Raw genomic sequence first — 6,140 nt, 5'->3', positions numbered from 1 at the left:
AGTTATGGAGGGAAAGAAGAATTGAAAAACCTAGAACTGAATTTCTACTTGGTCACGGGTTAACCGATGACCTCCATATTCCCTTTGTCTGGCCCCAGCTTTTTCAATCTCTAGAACTGGCCCTGCTTCCCTGGGGTGGTGTGAGGACTAAATGGGTCAATAGAAGGGAAGGCACCAGTTAAGGTGTAAGAGCAATGGAAATGTGAGGACTGAATTGGCAAAAAGTGTGGAGGCCAGCAGGGGGATAAGAAACCCCCATGTCTTGTGAAACAGGAGACCACGCTGGGCCTTATTTTTTAACCTACCTTTGAAATATACTTTGGCAGACAGAGGTGGAAGTGGCAGGCAGGGATGGTGTTGAGTGTTTTTTTTTTTCCTTTGAGATGGAATCTCACTCTGTCACCAGGCTGGAGTGCAATGGTGTGATCTCGGCTCACTGCAACCTCCATTTCCTGAGTTCAAGCAATTCTCCTGCCTCAGCCTCCCCAGTAGCTGGGACCACAGGTGTGAACTACCACGCCCAGCTAATTTTTGTATTTTTAGTGGAGACAGGGTTTCACTATTTTGGTCAGGCTGGTCTTGAACTCCTGACATCAAGTGACTCACCTCGGCCTCCCAAAGTGCTGGGATTACAGGCATGTGCCCCAGTGCCCTGAAATCTTTATTTCACAAGTAAGGAGGCAACCTCAGAGTGCCTAAAGGGCCATCCCTGCTCCACCTCTCCCCGTCTGCCCCAGTAAAATGTTTCAAAACATAAAACAGTGGGATCTGTCAGTCCTGGGGGTCCTGTCCTCTTTCTTCCCATGAGAAACCAGGAGACTGAGGCCTAGAGCCGGGGCTGCCTTACAGCCCTCCCTCCCCCTGGTTGGCTTCCTTAGCGTCCTCTGGGATCACCCGATGGTTGCCTGTCTGACACCTCAGGGTGTGGCATTACGGGTGAAATAAAAGCTATTTCATGGGAGCAGAGAAAATATGTGGCAATGCCAAGCACACATACGGTGCTCAGAAATAGTTTTGAAATAATACATTTCATCCTGTATTTGCCCCCTCATTGGTGTTCTCATCTTGGAAACCTTCCCTGGCCATTGTGTCTAAAATGGCAAACTCCCTCCCTCCCCTAACCGGTGTCTTGGCATGTTCCAGTCCCTCTGTCTGACTGAATTTTTTTTCCTCCTTGGTACCTGTTCCCCTCTTACATCTGAGAAGATTTTTGGTCTATTTGCTTCATGTGTAACTCCTTCACCAGCCTTCTCCAGAACACAAGCTCAACAAGGCTGGGCGTGGCTGTGTCCTCTGCTGTTTCTCAGCTCTAACACAGCACCTGGGGCACGGTACGTGATCTGTAAGTATTTGTGGAATAAAAATAATTAAGTGTGAGAAACTTCTAGAATCTTCCAAAGTGTGTAGGTGATAGCATCTGCCTTAAAGACCCTTTATATTAAAAAAAAACACTTGATTGGGGATAATTATTCTCTGGATATCATAATGAGGGGGCATTTGCCCAAGCTTGTTCTAAACTCTAGTTAGAAAAATGGTTCGTTTATTCTACAGACATTTCATGAGTGTTGTTTCTGTGTCAGGTATTGTGCTGGGTGGGCACTTGGAATTTAAAAACAAAGTAAATGGGATGTGCCTCTGCTCCCGGATTCAAGGGTGGGACAGACATATAAGTAGATCATTAGAGTAGAATGTGCGATGATTGAGGTTGTTCAGATAGCTGAGGGGGCCTGGAAAGGGAAGCAAATAACTTGATCTGGAGGCAGTGGGAGAGGGTTTTAGAGATGGGACAAAGAGGAGAACTGAAAATATTTCAGGTAAAGGGAGGAATGTACAAAAGGCAAGACATCACTAAAGGGCAGGTGTGCTATGCATGGCTGTGTAGGTTGCGTACCGCGCAAGTTTAGGTATGTGTGTGTATGTGGCAGGCGATTCACATGATAGTCCATATGCGGTGGCCCTGTGAGAGGACAAGGCAAGTTCAGAGAATAGAGAGAATTGCAGAGGGGCTGGAAGGGAGGGTGGATTAGTGAAGCTGAGGGAACTGACCAGAGCAAGTATGATGCAGGTGGGGATGTCAGAATAAGAAGGGTTTCGTCAGCAAGGTAAAGAGTTTGAAGTTTACTCCTTCGGCCACTGAAGGCTATTGAGACCAAAAGCAGAGACAAGGAGGCTCAAAGTAGACAAGAAGGGGGCTAAAGCCTGGGGAATTTTCCCAAGCTGAAGGATCTTTTGTAGGGAGGTGGCAGCTTCAGACACAGATGAAGGACAGCTATCGGGCACTTGAGAGCTGTATGTAGAGAAGATCAAGGTCAGGGCCTGTCAAGGCGAGGACTTCTAGGCAAGGACTAAGAGGAATCAGGACTCAGGATGGAGGCAGAATAAGAATTAGTGCAGAACAGTGCCCTCAAAGCAGTTTTCAGAAAGGCACTTTGCATTCACAAAGTCCTGCAGAAAGATGAACTAGAATGAGGCCCGAGAATGGACCTTGGAATTGTCCATCTGGAAATTTCCTGGCTCATGCCTATAATCCCAGCACTTTGGGAGGCCAAGGAAGGTGGATCATCTGAGGTCAGGAGTTTGAGACCAGCCTGACCAACATGGTGAAACCCTGTCTTTACTAAAAATTAAAAAAATTAGCTGAGCATGGCAGCATGTGCCTGTAATCCCAGCTACTCGAGAGGCTGAGGCAGGAGCATCGCTCGAACCCAGGAGGCGGAGGCTGCAGTGAGCTGAGGTTGCGCCACTGCACTACAGCCTGGGCAACAAGAGCAAAACTCCATCTCTAAAATAAACAAAAAATTCCCTGGAGCCCCTCGTGGGAGTGGTGGGTAGCAGTCAGATTAGGAGGAGCCGAGCATTGAGGGGAGTTGAAGATACAGAACAGAAGCAGGGGGGCATCTGAGAACTCAGGGTCTTCCTGGCCCAGCTGGGAAGGACACCTCGCTAGCTGGGGGCCAAGGGTCCTGAGCTTCACTTCTCATCTCTCTTTGAGCTTTGAGATTTCTATGTGTGTGACTGTATCAGCCGTTGTTCATTTAACCATATATTCATCCACTCACAAAATACAACACGGTTTCATCTCTGCCAGGCTATTCAAGGAATAGATTGGACAATACATCAGTATTGCTGGTACAGCCTCCCCAGGCTCATCCCAGGGCATTGAAAAGCTGAAGCGGGAGGATTGCTTGAGGCCAGGAGTTTGAGACCAACCTGGATAACTTAGGGAGATCCTGTCTAAAACTATTTTTTTAAAAAATTGCCCAGGCGTGGTGGTGTGGATGGGTACTTTTAGCTATTCAAGAGGCTGAGGCAGGAGGAGCCCTTGGAGTCAGGAATTTGAGGCTGCAGTGAGCTATCTTTGTGCCATTGCACTCCAGCCTGGGCTGCAGGGAGACCCTGTCTCTAAAAACAAAAGAATAAAAATCATTAACTTAAAAAAAACCTTTTGAATAGTGATAAGGGCTATAGAGACTGTACAACAGGGTAATGGAGGCAAGAGTGACAGCTGTGACATGGGACAGAGAGTAACAGGTGTATGTCCAGGCAGGCAGCTCTGGGAAGGCCCCAGGTGGAGGTGGTATTTGTGCTGAGACCTGAATGATGAGCAGGAGTCTGCCATGCAAAGGTTGAGGGAAGATTCTTTCAGGTAGAAGGAATCGGACAAGTCCTGAAGGCAGAAACAAGCAACAGAAAGAAGACCCACGGCTACAACTCAGCCAGCCAGGGGGATTGTGGGGTAAGGTGATGATGGAGAGTTGGGACAAGGGCCTGGCAGCTTATGTTAAGGGGGCTAGATTTATTTTCATTTTATTTATTTTATTTTGGTGGGGGGCTGGATTTATTTAAGTGCAATGGGAGAAGCAGTCAGAGAACTTAAAGTGGGAATGGAAATTCTGCCCTTGGAGTTAGTACCTTTCTTTGCCATTTTCACAAATGTCTTCAAATTATAACAGATTTGTTGAATTATCAGGATTGCTCTAAATGTTCTCTTCATGCTAGCCAAGAGATGTCCTCTTCCTTTTCCTCTTTGAAATAGCACATTTGGCCTTCATTGGGAGCCAGCTCCATGCCGTGTTATGTTGTGGGTGTGATAACAGGGATGGGATACAGGAATGACTAAGACTAAGTCTTGTTCTCAAGGTGCTTATGTGATCTCCTTGTGGAGACAGGACCTGTTTCCCCATCACGAGTGATTTTGAGATGAAGAAAAGCTACAGAGGTGTAGCCCTAGAGCTGAAGAGTTAGAAGTAGAGAAGGAAGCAGGAAGCTCAGTCCTATGGTGGCTCAGGCTTTGGAGGATCTTCTCCCATCCAATCAGGCCCCTGGAAGGGCAATGCTGGAGTGGTCCACAGGATACACAGTCATGGGTGGTCCATGCAGTCAACCACGGAAGTCCACAGCCTGAGGTCTGGAGCTCCTTGGCCTGTGGGTCACAGAAGCAGACTCCTTGCTGGAAGCTGGAATAGCCCGTCTTTGGGGTCTTCAGCTGCCCTGGGGATAAACTTGAACCTGAAAGCTGCAGGGAAAACCTCTGAGACCCCTGGGGACTGGTCAGCAGATTTCAGTGCTGATTTCCCTGTCTCAGTTTTTATCATTGCCTTCTCTTCTTCTTCTCCCCCTGCCTTTTCTCCTCTTCTCTCTTTTATCTCCTCCTCTTCCCTTTCCTTTCTCTCCCTTGATTTCTTTGCCTTTTCTTCCTCATCAGTATGTCATTGCATAGAATTGCAAAAGAATGCATTTCTTTGATGTCTGCCATTTCTTGAACTCCCAGGCTCTCTTCTTACTTTCTTGGACCTTTAGCTCCTAGTCTCCCTCTTCCAAGTGGGGCTTCCATGGTTCTGGAACCTTCCATGCCTAAATGAACGGCCATCAGACCCCTTGGTCCATAGGCTCTTGACTCCTCTCTAAGGATGTTTTCTCTCCTTCACTTCAAGAACACTTTGCCAAGGACTTCATCTTTGCTTTGACCACCACTTCCATGGAAATGTTCAGCTCAGGAGAACCACAACATTTTTATATGTAGGAGAAGATAACCCTAAGCTGTTATCTGGTTGTAAGGGATTTATTTTAAGATACAGGTCGAGAATTCTGAATCTGAAAATCCAAAATGCTCGGAACTGAAACTTTTTGAGCACCAACATCATGGTTAAAATAAATGCTCATTGGAGCATTTCAGATTTGGGGTTTTTGGATTTGGGATGCTTAATTGCTAAGCAGAATGCAATATTCTAAAATCTGAAAAAACCCCAAACCCCAAACACTTTTGGTGCCAGGTATTTCAGATAAGGGATATTCAACCTGTAGTATTCACATAGCAAATGCAAATATGATAATTTTTTAAACCAAAAGTATAGTTTGTGTATATCTCAATAAATATTAATTTTTATGTATGCTAATTGTTGATTTGGTGAGGGGAATAATGGAGATTATAGGGCTAAAGCCCCTCTCTCCATGCCTTCGTTACCCTGTTGACTTAAACTAATTCATCTGACCTTCTGATCACATCCCTAACTGTGTAGATCTTATAGTCCTACTCTCATAATTCTTGTTCTTTTATTTTGCCAAAACCTCTACTTCTTTCAACTTCCAATTTTATCACTCTCACATCTCCATTCTGCCTTCTTTTCTTCCTTTAATTTTGGTATTCCATTCTTGATATTCTTCTCTTCTCATTTTCTTTCTTTTCCTGCCTGATCTCACCACCACCCCCTACATGTTGTCCCTATAGGAATGACTGCTACCATCCAGGGTGACTCTGTCTCTGAGTTTCAGATATATATGATATATATTACTGAGTAATAACACCATCATGATATATGAATGATAATGCAGTGATATATTTTTTCAAATTGTGTTGTCCATCTTGTGTGCTCATTCTGGATATCTCCCTCTGGATGTCCTATGGCCACTTCCAACCTAAAAGGATACCAAGCCCTAGCCCAGAAAGGAGTCATTTCCCCTTTCAAATCATAACCTTCTCATCAATCTCTTTTCTCAGTGAACTGTCAGTTATCCAATAGCCCAAGTCAGAAATCAGTTACAGTACCTGTGTTAATTTCACCTCTCTTTGCCATCTCTTCTCTCTTGGCCTCCTACTGTAGCCACCTTGTTTTGGGCTCTCACTCCTGGCTTGGATTATT

The sequence above is a fragment of the Macaca fascicularis genome, chromosome 9 (genome assembly GCF_037993035.2).
Source record: "Macaca fascicularis isolate 582-1 chromosome 9, T2T-MFA8v1.1".
Classification (NCBI taxonomy): Eukaryota; Metazoa; Chordata; class Mammalia; order Primates; family Cercopithecidae; genus Macaca; species Macaca fascicularis.
This window is presented reverse-complemented; position numbering follows the sequence as displayed.